Source organism: Anas acuta, chromosome 12 (genome assembly GCF_963932015.1).
Source record: "Anas acuta chromosome 12, bAnaAcu1.1, whole genome shotgun sequence".
Classification (NCBI taxonomy): Eukaryota; Metazoa; Chordata; class Aves; order Anseriformes; family Anatidae; genus Anas; species Anas acuta.
Genome location: NC_088990.1, coordinates 4,588,092 through 4,603,347, shown reverse-complemented (window position 1 = coordinate 4,603,347; position 15,256 = coordinate 4,588,092). Strand labels below are relative to the sequence as shown.

The following is a 15,256-nucleotide window of genomic DNA, read 5'->3' as shown; positions in this document are numbered from 1 at the left end:
CATGGTGTGAGGGAGGAGATGTCAGCCTAGGCAGAGCACACAATATGACTGGGATAAGGAAACAATGCGAAAACCAGCAGCGGCTAACAGATGAGGTATTAGGCCTAGCAGGGAGAAGACAAGAGCTTAAATCAAAAAGACATCCTGATGAGACTGGATGTAAGCTGAGCACACAAGCCTCCGACGAGGGATATGAGAGGTGGTTACACGAAACGCTGCAGGAATTCATCCGTAGTGAGCAGTGCAGGAGTTGGAGCAGCAGAACGGGAGAGGTGGATGCAAAGGGACTTTTCAGCACTGTCAAGGAAATTGCCCAAACACTCCCTCCTGGAGGTAGTGTTGTCAGGGCAGCATATGGCACATGTAAAAAAATAAATAAATAAATGGAAGGAAACTAATGGAAAAAAGAAACAAGAATATTTTAAGAATCTAAAAGATAGTCTCAGAGCAAGGCAATCACAACATACACGTGCTCAAAAATTCTGGGGTTTAGGAGAGGTCCTGCAGCCTTGGGTGGGTCTGGGAGCAGAGTCTAGGGAGGTAGCTGCGCTTCCATCCTTTCCGTAACACAGAGCAGGCAAAACAGTGCCCTGAGATGCTCCCGTGCTGCTCCCATAAACACGGGGAGCTCGGATCACTGTTAAAAGTACAGGGGATGAAGAAGAGGCATTCATGGAATCTTATCCTTTGTATTACTTCCCTCCTGGAGTTCACTGAGAGTTGTAAACTGAAATGGCAGCGGAGGCCAAGAAGTTACCCGCACAGCATCATCTATTGATAATTATTTGAAATGTGGAAAAGCACTTAGGGTTCTCATAAATGGCCACAGACTGGGTGGGTTCGTGGGAGATACGCTCCCACTGGTGGGAGCCAGCATCTACAGCAAGGCGAAAATGAGGATCTTAATCTCAGCATAAACATAAAGAGACCTGGGCAGCAGATTTAGACACACAATGCAAGAGTGGCCAGGGAAAAGCTTTCCAAGAGCAAGTAGATTGCGCAGCAACCTGTGTGACTTTCAAAATGCAGGTCATAGGAACTATCCTCTGAACTCATTGGGATGCTTTTGGAAGCTTTTGTTTAAGTTCCTGGAGTCTGTGGACAATCTGGAATTTCAAGCCTAATCCTCAGAGCTGGTGTAGGCCATAAGCTCATCTCCCACATACATATTTTTGTAATTTCATTTGATGGTGTAATGCAAAAATATTTTTATATTTAAAATATTTAAAATATTTATCCTATTAACCTAATGTAAAATTGTCAATATTTTCCATAATTTACATCTAACGTTCATTTACAGGCAGACAAATATAAATTTATCAGTATGTGTGCATATGGCTGTAACATATGATTAATATACTGTCAGCATAATCTAACAGCTCAGAACCATCAGTTGTGCAAATAGTTAGTCCTTTCTAGCCATGTTTCCTACTGCTATTTAGCCTTCTTCCTTCCCTTCCTCCCCCTCGTTCACAGCCTGTCTAACCCACACTCGCTTCAGTAGCCAGCCTTAAAATAGCAGGCGAGGTTTGTGCAGTGGCGACTCGGATTTTGCACATACTTCACAATGCCTCAAAACTCAGCGCTCTGTTCTCCAAGGCTTTTGGATACGAGAGGGACGGGAGTTAACAAAAATGTGCCTTTCTCCCAGAAATCTCCAAATGCAGCTACCAAAAAGGAGATGTCCAGGTAACGCTCTCGATTCACCACCCAGCCTTAGCTAGAAGGTCCCTAAAGGTGCAGTTTGCCAGCACGCCAAGAGCCCTAGGGCTCTGTCATGTCTTCCTCATATCTACACGAAAGGTCTTGAGCCCTTGGCCTCCTCACGCAGCATCTGAAATGCATCCCACCATTACACGCTGCTCAAGTGGGACTCCCCGTGGGGGCCTGGCCCCAGAGGAACAGCAGCTCCCCCGGATAACTTCGCAGATCTCTTAGGTGGAAAGGAATCTGAGCTGTTGGAGCCCAGCCCCGACTACCCGCCGCAGGAGTTCTGTTTTCAATAATCTTCCCCAAGAATAGATCAGGTTTGTTCGTGTAGCAGAGATGTCTAGCATACACATGAGTAATGTCTGTATCATTGCGGTGTTGACTCACGTTTCATGATACAATATATTTTGCATGCTTTATGGCCTAAACCTGAAATTTTTATTTGATGGAAGCGATTCTTGGTCCTCAAAATAGTCCTATTGACTTCATGGGACTCTCAGGACTTCCCATGAAAGTGAACTTTATAGTAGGACTCACATTTCTCCTTTATGGCCCAGAGCACCAAGCTGACCTTCAAGGAGGTTCTGTAGGGTGGTGACCGCAGCAGTTGCCTTTTCTCTTTTTCCTTTTTTTCCTCTCATGGTACCTGCTTCTCCCCGAGCAGCTCTCTGAAGTGGACTGCGAACACTTGCGGCGTGCACTAAACGCTTCCAGACCGCTTTGCTCAGGGACAGACACCTGTCTGATTTCACACATTCTGCTTCCTGAAACCCCTGCTTGGATTTACACCCCGGGAAATTGCTGTATTTATGGAGGCTTAATTTCCCCCTGTTTTTGGATCTCCATTCTTGTGCTTTCTCCAGTGAACCAAGTTCTGAGATATGACTGCAGTGTGTTGCTGCCAGCTGCTGTTTGGTTGGAGACCACGTAAGAAACCCACCACCAGCAAATGCCCAGATCAGGCTTCATTGATAGGGATTAAAATTTTGAACTGAGAATTTGTAATGAGATTTCTGAAGGATGCCAGCTTACCCTCTTCTCATTTCCCTTCCTTATCTCCATCTCTCTTTTTACTCTAAGTTGTCATCTTTTCACTCCGTAGTTTTGTTCCAGCAACATGTTAAATGATTACACATTTTCTCAAACTAATTCTGACTTGTCGTTAAAAAAAGCAATGAAAATGAAATGTTTCAAGATTTGAACGGAAAAGTGATTGATAAAAATAGTTTTTTTTTCAGTGAAACACACTTTTCACAAAACTTTCCTTTATTTGAAAAATCAGTTTTCCATCAAAAACGCTGGCATCAGAGAATTTTTCTCCCAGCCTTTTATTCAGTATCCAGTCCTGCTAACAGTTACTGAGGTGCAACATCTGTTGACTTCAGTCAAAGTTGCACCCCAGTAATTGAAAGCAGAGTTCGGTCTGTTATTTGTAAGGTGTGTTGAATGGACAGAACCTTACAGCGACTGAAGTGTAAGTCTTAGCAGCAAAGCGATCCTCTAATTTAATCCCCCTCTCTGTGCACATGTCTCAGAAACAGAAAGTTTAATAAACTACAGCTACATGGTAAGGGTGACTTACCCCTCAGCGTATTTCTCAGCCAAAACTATTAAGTAAACAACTCTTAATTGTAGGTTTGTGTTACCATTTCCATTACCAGGTAAAACCAAATTGGGTAAGCTATGTAACTACAGTTATTTTCTCAGCTTCCTCCGTTCATGTGGGATATTTCTTGGTTTTACATATTAATGCTAAATTATGAATGATGTGTGGCTGTTATTTTTTCTTTTATATGCTTCATATACCTATCATCCAGCGTGTAGGCTCCTGTGGTATGAAAAAGAATTTCCCAAAACCTACGATTCTGTGAGGGGTCTGGTACAGCTCCGTTCAGGTCCCAGACATATTTGACATTTAATCATACCTCGACTCAAACCTGCTTTTTAAATGTCTCGTACCACACATAACAAGTTCTACTTTTACATTTTATGTCATTTCTTCCACGCAAGAAAAGGTTAAATATATAATATATATATACACACACTGTTTATAATTGTTATATATTTAAATTTAAATTACTCATTTATTTGTGTGCTAGTTACTTTATCCTTTCTGTGGTTCTTTTAGTCTTAGTTTGGTGCTTGTTTCAGTAATTCACTCAGTAGTTTCAGCTCCTGCTATCAAAATTTTTTGCTACTTTAAAACTTTGTATTTATGACATTCATCTATGCTTAAAAAGGATTTTTTGAATGTATTTCCTCCAAGAAAAGGGTATCTCAGACACAAAACTGGTAAGTTGCATGCAGGGTATTTGCAACCAACACCTGGTATATTGAATGTCTGCAAGTCAGAAAAAAACACTGAAATACTGTTTCCAGAATAATCTGATAGAGTGGAAAAATAAGTTTCTATACCCATTTTTATGAAACTAAATACTTTTGATCCCCTTTTCTCAAAAATTTGGTATGAATTGAAACATTCACAATGAGTTGCAAATCTACTGAATGTTTAAATAACTTCTGTTTGACCAAAACTATTTTATTTTGAAGTGACAAAAATCTTATACCTGCTAGAAACATTTTAATAAAAGCAAAGTTGTGGTCTAACTACATGCTAAAAATATTTATGTACAATCTTTAAACATACAAATCGACCCAAATTAGTAGTGTTATTCAGGGGAATTAAGTTTTATAAGCATCTGAAACATGAAGCCTTTGTGTTTTGTACTTAGATTTTTGCCAACAGCAGTTTTGTAATAGTCCAGTGAGAGACCTCACCATTAATGACGTTTTAGAAGAGGTAAACAAAATATTTATTATCTAATTCATTATAAATTTTAATCAGCAGCTGTAATAGCACATTTTTTACAGGCATGCTTTAAAGTCTTGACCTGTTTTAAATCAGTGATGAAAAATACTCCTATCATTTCAATGATCTTTGTTTTAAATTCCTCCTTTTAGATAACAAGTTATTTCTCTGAGCAGTTGATTTCCAAAATCTCTGCAATGATACAATTCTGCAGGACCCCAGGGTGTTAGCCCAGCAATTATTTGGTCTTCTGAATTTTTGCATTAATAGGCAACCACACAAGTCTAATATGCAGACTTCGTGTTGTGATATTAAATACTGGTAGAAAAAATGTATGTGGTACAATAGTGTGGAACAATTCATTGAACCATTTAAAGCTGATTAAATTGTGTTGATCAATCATTTGAAATAAATGGTAAGGAAAAAAAATGGATATTGTGAGAAATGAAGATGGGACATGATTTTTCAGCAAGAAAAGCCTTCCTGGCTTAACACAAAAATATAATGTGTTAACAGAGTCTTAAAATCAATATACAATGAATTAGCAGTCAGCAGAGAACAGCCAGATGACAAGGGGAATATGATTCATTTCTTAGAATGACTAAGATCTCAGGCAGCTTGTTGTGTAGAGTATTTGGAGACTGTGAATACAGTTAAAAGAAATTCCTTTAATTTGATCTGGAAGCATGTTTATGACAGACGTAAAGCACTTGAATTCTACTGAGGATTTCCTCTTGTGCTGCAGCCTTCCTGACTCCACTCTTTACAGCTGTTCTTTAAGGACTAACTACTAAGCTAGACAGGGTAGTCCTCTTACACCTTATTACATGAAAATGAAGTTTCCAGCTCTGGCTGAGTAATTAGATAACCCAGCACTGACGACATAATGATAATGAAGTGAAGAGGAAAGGATCCCTAAATAATCAGATCCTTTTTTCAGGGATTTAAAAGAAAATGCATTTTGATGTTTTTCAAAAGACACTCAGGCATCTTCTTCTATCTCTTTCCTTTCTTTCATTTCAGCTTAAAAATTACAGCTAGTTCATCAGAAGCACAACATCCTTAGGTGTTCTGGATGCAAACGAATGTGGATTGCTTTGATATGGGAAGCGACAGCCCCTGACGTTTGTCTGAATATTAATGCTGAATTGGATGGAGAAATCATTATGGCTGATGGTTTGGGTTATTGAGTTTAAAATGTCAGATGCCCGAGTTTAAGTTTTCATGACACAAATGAATGTTTTTGTAATTTTTTAATGCTTATGTTTCAATTTATATTCAAATTCCCACTTTTTTGAACTTTCAGACTGTCTAGGAACTTTTATTTTGGGGGGATTGGTGAAAATTGAAGGCTAGTGTGAATTCAAGACAAAATCTTATTGTTTTTAATTGCAGGTAGCACTTCCTGCTTTTGTGAGGTCACCTTGTCTGTTGCTATTTCTCATTGGGTCATTTAGGATATTTGCAGAGGAGCTCTTGGCCAGTCTCTGTGAGTACTCCTCACCCAGACCAGATCTTCTGAACTGAACCCTGCAGTTCCTACCGATGTGCTTGCAGGCAGACGTTCAACAAAGCCCTCAAGCTGCTGAGTTCTTCTGAAAACCTGGCCACATATTTCTGTGTCAGGTTTGGAGCTACAAGCTGGATGCTAGTGCTGTGTGGCTGAGCTGTTTTGTTATTTCTGACCTTAGAGGGTTTGTCTGCAGGTTCAGGGCTGTATTTTCCTGGTGTAGCGCTAAGTGCCACCTGTTAGCAACCTCCTGCTTCAGCAAGGGCAGCGGTGGCCTGTACTGTAGTAAACCCTTACTGAGCCCTGCAATGAAAAAGACAGTCTGAAGGTCAGATTTAAGGAGAGAGATGAACCTGAACTCAGAGGGAAGCACTCCTGGTGGAGCAGAGGACAATGAATGGCCCTTGTGCAGAGACTTGAGAGATGACCACGTGTGGTAACAGAAAGGAGTACGAGGTGAAGCCATCTGCTGAGAGCAGCGAGGGAAATTCTAGATGTCTTTTAGATTAGTAACTCAGTAACCTCGGTAGGAAGCCTGACAGGCACAACTACCTTGGCAGAAATCTCTCACACATTGTACTTTCACATTGGTCTCTCTTTCCTCAGCCTTTCCACACAGGCCCTAGCTTGAGATCCAGCTCAGAGTGCTGCCAGTTACTACTGCAGAGCCACAGATGCCCTGCACCAACACGTCAGCACATCTTCAGCCCCACTGGTTCTGCCACGAGGGGTTTCAGGTCTCCAATCTGTAAATCCTCCAGGGCAGGGCCCGGGAGTGGCTGTGCACATGCAGAACGTCAGCTGCGCTCTCAGGCCAACATATTCAGAAGCACCTATGTGACTTAGAAGCCCAGGTCCCCAGCAGTTTCAACTTCTGTGCAGGCTCGAAATTGCTTTGACTTTCAGAAGGACTAGGGCTATTCAGATGTTTATTTGCTTCTAAAGCCATTCCCTCTGGTGCTTAACAAGTATCAGTGTATTCCCTCTTCAGGGTGCTGGAGTAAGGGCCCACTTCTCCTGAGTAATGCAGAGGAGAACTGAAGTCCTGTCCCCTACTGGTATCATTTGTTTTGGTAGAAAACATGCAGATTTTTTTCAGGCCTTCTGAAGCTGCTTGTTTTCTTCAGGTGCCTGTTTCCCCATTTGAATTCTGTTTTCTTCCTCCCCTTTCTAACACTTTGGACTTTAAATTTGGTAATGGTGAGGGAAAGGGAATGGCTTTTTCTTTCCCCTTTATTGTGGCAGAGAATGGGGGATGGAGGCCAGCTTTCCTGGACTTTTATATTCAAAATACCTATAAATAATTAGTTACAGGGACCTAGCTTCCCCCTCCTTTTAAGGCCTAATTTAGGTTCTTTATCAAAATGATTTAAAATGCCTTTCTCAGTAGGAAACCATATTTCAGAGCTTTTATTTATTAGACTTCTCAAAAAGTGTGTTTTTAATGCACATCCTGACTTTCTGCCAAAACTGTCCACTGAAACATTGGGACTGGAGCAACCCTTTGTATAGGGAGCTATATTTATTGGATTTCTACATATTGATAAAAAGCGATTCATCTAAATAAATCATACACAGAATTGGCACATAAATCTCCCACTCTTCACAGCTCACTCTACTATATTACTGTTCTGACAGCCTTCCCTCAAGTACAGGAAAACTTTCCTCTTGGTGTACATCGCTGTAGCCCTCTCAAAGTATCAATAATTTTCCTGAGCTACGTGGCTGGTTTGTTGTTCTGAGCTGGAGTCTGGGCTGTGGGTTTTGCTTTATTACGGAGGGACAGGAACGCCTTACTGTATGCTCAAGTAGAGCAAACAGGCCTGAACTCTGTGAAATGTGTGAGGGTCTGAAGTCAGATTCATAGTAGATGGTTGAGTATCTGAATGTTACAGCATTCTGAGCCCATTAAGGCATTGAGGTGAGATTACTTCCTTCTGTTTTAAGAAGTACAACAGTTCCTGTATCTGACAGCTAGTTGGAGCACAGTTTGCTTGAGCAGTTTCAGGACTTTCAGAATAAGTGTGTCTGTCTGTCCGTCCGTCTGTGTACATAGGTTGGACCCGACCATTCTGGGACACGCTCTGTCCCCATCCCAAACTCTTTCCTGCTCTCTGAGCAGAAGTCGCATATAAGACCATTTAAGCCTAATTATTTTAAGCAAATACAAATCCATAAACCATGGCTATGATTCAGTGTAACCCTCTGGAAATTTACGCCAGAGAAAGCTTTGCCTGGCTGTATTTTGAATACCTCTCATTACAGATCCTGGGGATGTGACAGCCTTCTCTGAAAACTAAGCTTCAGTCTTTCCCAGTGATGGTTTAAGAGTTGTGGCTTTCCAAAGGGATTTTGTAGTAGTGGGACCATCACTCCAGAAGGCTCTGGTGTTTCTGACGAAAGGGCTCTGACATCCAGGCAGTACTCCTGAAAGTTCAGAGTTTGGAAACTGGGAGCTCTGTAAGAAATCATTACAATAAAAGGTAGAACAGATTCTAGCAAGTGTTCAATCACTCAGCATGGTGCCACTTAGAGGCAGAAGACCTTAAAACAACCAGCAAGATGTCTGCAGAAGAAACCTCTGCTGCCAGCTCTCAGCGCTCTGTATCCTGTCATTTGACGCCTTTCATCTCGGGTTAGTTCAGCAGAGGGGTTGCAGCAAAGGCTGGGTCAGCGATCAGAGCCCGGGCACTGCTGCTGAGGCTCAGTTCAGATGTCGTGTGGGAAAGGGCTTGTGCAGGCAGTGCACGAGTGAAGTCAGGCCTCGGGAAACACTGGGGGCTAGTAGCTTGCACTGAGCTGCACTGTGTGACTAGCTGCTGCTCCTTGTCTGGTTTTTGGCTGTAAGGTGGGTCAGGGTGGCTAGTGCAGATGGACCCATTCAGCGTGTCTGGTCCCCACCAGGGCTTAAGGTTTGGAAACCAGGAGCTGCGGATGCAGTTTCTACCCATAGGGCTCAGGAAGTCACTGGTCACAGCCCTGAGTCCTACCTCCTGCAGAAGGGTGATGTGCAAGGCGAGTGGGCCAGCGTGGACTACGTGGTTGTGAGAGCAGGGATGGAGTGGCTAGCAGGACATCTCTTCAGAGTGTCCCCTGCTGTCTGTGACGCTCGGAATACCTCCAAGCTAAACACCTTTTTCCCCTCTAGTTGAGCTATTTGAATTAGCAATGCCAACAGCCTCACGTATCAGGTCATAGGTGTTACAGGGCGGTATCTCCCACCAACACTGCCATGAAATGGGGTTGATCCCATCTTTTAACTATGTGAAGGCCACAGCTATTATCCTTTTACTCAGTAGAAGACAATAGATATAAAATTCAACGCTAAGATAGTTTCCCTTGTTGAAAAAACAATGTCTGATATGAAGATGCTTAACTGAGCGATAGGGAAACCGAGGCACAAGGCCCAGTGACCTGCGTGAGCACAGCCCTGACACTGCTGTCAGCATTAGCCTCTGACTGGTGTCCAGCTGTCGCCAGCTCCTAGATCTGATATCTGGAGCATCTTTGGTGAAGAAAACAAACAAGGGGACCATCCTCCTGAAAAAACAAAAAACAAAACAAAAAAAAAAAAAAACCTTCCCAAATGCCCTTCTGTTCCTATGGGATACTGCAGCCCTGCACACTGGCAGCATGTCTCAGGTCATAGCAGCAGCTCGTGGTTTTATGGAAAATTCTGTCAGGTCTCCCTCTGGCCAGCTCTGTTTGTAAAAGGGTGGTAGGATTAATTTGAAAGTTCAGCTATAAGTGCACTTCAACAAGGAGAATTTAAATCTGTATTTATTACTTGTTAAGTAGTTTTATTCATAAACAGAATAAAAATGCACAGCTAAAGAGCAATACATACCACTAGTAGTTTTAATGAATGATGACTTTAACGTTTTTCCTATTTAACATTCAAAAATACTACTTACATTCTGCCTTAAAATATTTTTCATAAAATGGCAGAATTCTTTTAAAATACATATAAACTTGCCTTGGGAGAACAAATTTGTTTGGATGGTAAACAAAAATTCTGTTTTTTTCTTTTTGTGTTTTTTTTTTTCTTACCTTGAAATATATGTGAATGTCATAAAATATTTCCATGTACTTTCAAGAATAATTGAAGCATATGTACCCAAAGTGTAATACTTTTCATAATGGTTTCAGACTAAATTATCCATTATATGGGACTAGCACATAAAAGCCTTTCTGTACATCAAGTGATAGATCAAAGGGAGGAACGATGGCTTGTCCACATGCATAAACCACACCTCTCAAATTCTGAGAACAAGGATATGCAGTCTGCATTTTAACTACATCTCCATGACATGAAACGGTATTCCTGTGTCTCCTACTGTGGGAGAGTCAGGTAGTCCTGGCTACAAAGATTCCCTTTTACATTTCTCCCCTCTTTTTTTGTTCCATCTCATGGATGACATTTCAGTGACTAGTCCCAGGTGAGTCTAATTGGGAAACTAAACTTCACTCAGTTCCTCCCAGGGCAGTGGAGGAACCCGTTGAGGAGAAGCGGGGCTCTGTCATTTCCTGGTGGATCCACGATCCCAGTCCCCAGCCCTGCAGCTTTGCCTTGCTATCTGCAAAGTTAATCTGGTGGTATTTTCACCTGAAGAGGGATTCTTTAATTTCTAACTAAAATGCATTCCTTGAGATGTGAGCTAGACAAATACTGAGCATTACTGCTGGTAAGCAGTAAGGGATCACTCCACGATACAGTTCAAACAGTTTCAGCTTTTGGGGTATTTTTTGTGAGTTTTTCTCATCACCTATGTATTAGTAATAAGAAACGCAAACTCAGTGGCATGGTTTGTGTTTGAAATGTGACTGCAGTAGAAGGTTGCAAATGAATAGTTTCATCCAAGTACGTGCCTAGATCTAGTCTTCCAGCCAGTAGTTTGGATGTTAGCCGAATTATTCCCATTAGCATCTGGTTTATGAGCATCGCTGTACTACCATGATTAGAGAATAAAGTTCCTTAAAATAATCTACACTCACTGAAATGTAAATGTACCTTTTATTATTGTCATGGTTGCTGAGCAATGTGAAGTGCACCGGGGAGGTGCTGAGTTGTGGCACCAGAAGAAGAGGCTGTGATCATGGAAAGGTTGAAACTTCTCCTCTGATCATTTCTGACAGCTCCAAGTGGTTCTTCCACAATTGGAACCACTTGTGCTGCTTATTAATATAATGAAACTTATCCTCCAGCAAAAACAGAACCAAAGGTTGACACAAGAGCGAAGGGAGAGGTTGAAACCTGATCTGGTTAGAGATCTCTTAAAGATGATGGAAGACTAATAAAATCCAGTCTGCTTCCTACCTCCATTACAACTCTCACTCCCATTCTGTCTTCACAAGCTGAAGTGGAATAAAGCCTCCTTCCAGAGCAAAGCCAAACCCACCGTCGTGCTTCAGTACCGGTATATCCTAACAGCAGCTAACGGTCTTCGGCAGCATGGCCCGTTTTGGTACCTTCCCTCATCTGTGAAATTCTTGCTTTTGATTCCAGTGGGAGCTGGATGAGGCTCCTAAAATGTCTCTGGTTTCTTAAGGAATGGATTTTCTCTCTCTCTCTCTCTCTCTCTCTATATATATATAGTTGTTGTTTCCAAAGTACTTCAGAAAAGCTTCCTACTTGGTAGATCTTCATCATGGAGATAAAAATCAGTTAAGAACAGAAGAACAGGAACTTTTCTGTTGGGAACTGATTACAGAAAAAGTCTAAACTCTGCATTTTGTTGGATTCCTCAGTGCCAGGAAGGCGATGGTGAGATGCAGAGTAAAAATGTACCCTAGTGATTAAAAAAAAAAAAGAAAAAAGAAGCTAAGGTCTTCGAGAGGTAGCTAAACTGAACTGTAAGAGTAAGCAGGGCAAAATGTCAGAGTTGATATAACTCATTACATTTAAGTGGAAAATAAGGGATGAAAGTTTAGTTTAAGAAAAATTAAGGAAATACCCAAGAATGAGTTTACAAAGTGCAATATTTTCTCTCAAAGCCATAGGGTTAGCAGGTTGGTATCCAACATCTGTGACTGATTAGGGGCACTTGAGATGGCAGGTGGCTTTAGGAAATGGAAACCTTACAGGGCTTTACAAATACTTTCTGTAGTTAGGCAAAGTTATTTGATTTATTCTCACTGGTTCTCATTCTATAGCCTGGTTTAATATCTATCAACTTGTCTTAATCCATGTTAATATTTTCTTACAGACACAGTGTTGTGAAAGTTCTCCAATCAGATTCTTAGAAGTTGCCCTGGAGAATAATAGAGTTACTGGGTTTACACTACCAAGGGCCGTGTTAAGGTGAAGAACATAAATCATGGCATTTAAAAATGCCAGCCAAATCTTTCAGACAGTAATGAGATCAAGAACCAGATCTGATCATATTTGCTCCTGACAATTTTAAAGAGACCTATATTTCTGCGTACTCACACTATGTGTGGGCATGTTGAAATCGCACATCTCTATTAAGCAGCCATAGCCCAAAAAAGAAGTGAAACCTCCAAATCTCCTAGGCAGGCATAAAGACTGCAGTCTGGTTGATCACACCACTTGGCAGAGCGGTGTCACACGCTGGGGAATGAGGCTGCACAAGATGGAGGACCAGAGAAGAGCTTATGTTACTCCTCTTCTGGTTTGGATAGGAACCAAAACTTATCTTTGGGAAGAAATATTTGGAGGAGACAATCAAGACAGGGAAGTAAACCCCCTGGGAAATGGGCTGGAACTGCTTCACAAATCAAACCAACATACAACAACTGGCTCCTTCAGAAACAATAAGTGAAACAGAACGTGCAGCTGAGAGTAGTGCGGCTAATAGATGAGTCAGGGCAGGTGGAGTTTAAAATATGTTAGCTTTCCCAAATAGCATTCCTGGGGAGTAACTCGAGGAATACCACAGAAGCCTCGGCATAGGTTTGTTATTACTAGAGAAGAAAAACCAGCATTCAGCCAAACCTTTCATTATCTGATATTGTAAAACCAGTCCCACAGTGCTGCGGGAGATGTTCTAACCTCGGCACTTGTCCAGATCCATTTCCAGCTACGGGCTGTGTGTGTGTGTGTGCATGTTCTTCTGCAGATTTATTTTAAATCTCCCTTCCTGAAGCTGTTCGGCATTCTGTTTTATGGGATTTTACTAAGCTTCACGTAGCCTTTTCTTTTCTTTACTAAGTATGTTTTACTACTTTGTATTTTTTTCCCAAAGAAATAGATTTTATTGGACAGGGGTTCACACATAGCTGCATAATGTTTGTCTTATGGATTTTGTATTAAACCACTTTAACACTTTTGTAGACCTGAGGAACTCTGCAAATACTGTGAGTGAAATGCCCTGAGCTTCATCTTGCATGCTTTGAACTGAGCACGGTGAACTTTGCCTAGTTACTGAGCTGACACGTGAACAATCCATTTGCAATTCAGAGGGAGAGAGGGAGAGAGAGAGGGCCTGATCCTGCACTTACCAAAGCCAAAGGAAGCCCTGGTGCTGACTGCAGCAAGACCAGCAGCAAAATCATAATGAGTATTTAAGATGATATTTCACAAGTACAGTAATGTGACAATCATGATGAAGTGGTGTTTTTTCCAGAGGCGATGTCTGAATTAATAGGGTCTTTCCAACTAGCTCTCCTCAAAATGGTTTGCAAGAGCTAAAATAAATAAATAAAAAGTCTATAGGATACTTTCCCATTGTTAGGATTTTTATTCACTTCATAAATAGCTGTTATATTTTGAAGTCTTTTTTTTTTTCATCATTGTCATCTTCTCTTCTTTATTGTAGCATGAGTAATCTAATTTTTCTGCATAGCATGTTGCAGTTTGATAGACAGGTCTCTGAGGGATGCCTTACGTGTCAGCATCAGTGAAAATGACTTCTGAGGTTGGCTCACACCCCCGCGCGAGCGCGGAATCCAAATCACCCCAGAGTTACGCATCCGCTGGCCCCACGCCTCACTGCTGGATAATGTATTCATTTGCCTCTGGCAAGAAAAAAAAAGTGAGATCCTCCATCGCATACTGATGTCATGTGGAAGAAGCCATAGTTGGGACTGGTCACATGTTACAGGAACTGTAAGCTGCTTTTTGCTGTCTGTGTAGCTATAGTTCATCTCTTTTGATCTGCACCTATAGGCATCACGCACTCTAAGTACACGCAAGGTTTGGAGACCTAGCGATTCAGACACATATTTCACAAAAAAAAAGGGAAATGCTAATAGGCTGGAGGCTCCTGGGTCTTTCTCTTTGCCAGAATCTGATCATAGGGCAGGATATTTTTATTTGACTCCACTACTTTGGTTTATCAGTAATAATTAATGACATGTGCAATTGCATTCTCCTCTTTAATCAAGGACAGAGATTTCAAATCCACAGTTCTAGCAAGACAGCATTCACAAATCAGCTGCCCTTTCTTTTTCTTTTTGTCAGGCAGGTGCAGACAGGGGAAGAAGGATTTTTGATTCCCGAGCTTCATGCCTCAGTCCTTCCTCGCAGCAATACACCGTACAGAAGTTGGGCCCCGACTGCTTGCAGTCATTGTGTAAAGCCCTGCTAAAGGGACAGCAAGGTTCCCAGTGACTCGCCTGTTTCCAATTAGGCCCCTACGAGCACTCCTGCCCTTTCTTCCTGCTTGTAATAGCTGCAGAAGTTACTAGGTCTGCTGGGTCTAATCGGGGGCTCTGGATGGCCTGCCAATGGTTTGTGGCACTTGGATCATCGCTTGTTGGCTCCATTTCCCTGTCTGTAAACAGGTCTTTGGTTAGGGCATGGAGGAGACGTGGAGCACCTGTGGTGAACGCTGCTACCTGCTAATGCTGGAACAGCTCACACTGATTGTAGAGCTACATCTGCAGATATGAAGGCAGTAAGCCTGTAATTTCTGATTTCACTGTTGTCCCGCTTCCAGGTAGGGAAATTGAGCTGGTTTTGATATAAATCCACCACTTTCAGTCTTCTTAACCTTCAGCCTGGATAGCTGCAAAGGTGAACAGGAGAATGTTATGCCTAACATTTTAACTTGGCTTGATGTGCTTCGCAGCAGCATGTACATACGCTACCTTATTCGGAGCACTCTGTTCCTGACAGATAACCATTTAGCAAATTTAATTGTGCAGGTTGTGTGCATTTTTTACATGACGATGAAGAAACGAGGAGACGTCTTGATCAGAAAGCCACCAACAGCAGTGACTCTGAAGGGAAACCATCCTTGCTCCTCTGTTAGAGTGGGAGCCCG

The 15,256-nt window shown here is 41.8% G+C and overlaps 1 protein-coding gene and 1 long non-coding RNA gene across 25 annotated transcripts in view; one reads left to right on the top strand and one right to left on the bottom strand.

Annotated features, from left to right (window-relative positions):
* LOC137863010 (uncharacterized) overlaps positions 1 to 15,256 on the top strand; it is an 82,416-nt gene that overhangs the window by 55,782 nt on the left and 11,378 nt on the right. The gene's annotated exons all lie outside the window — the stretch shown is intronic.
* LOC137863007 (protein FAM169B-like) overlaps positions 13,707 to 15,256 on the bottom strand; it is a 262,188-nt gene continuing 260,638 nt past the window's right edge. For all 24 annotated transcript variants that reach the window (XR_011100644.1, XR_011100621.1, XR_011100624.1 and 21 more), the window contains one exon: positions 13,707 to 14,998. The gene's annotated coding sequence lies outside the window, so the exon portion shown is untranslated. The remainder of the gene's footprint in view (positions 14,999 to 15,256) is intronic.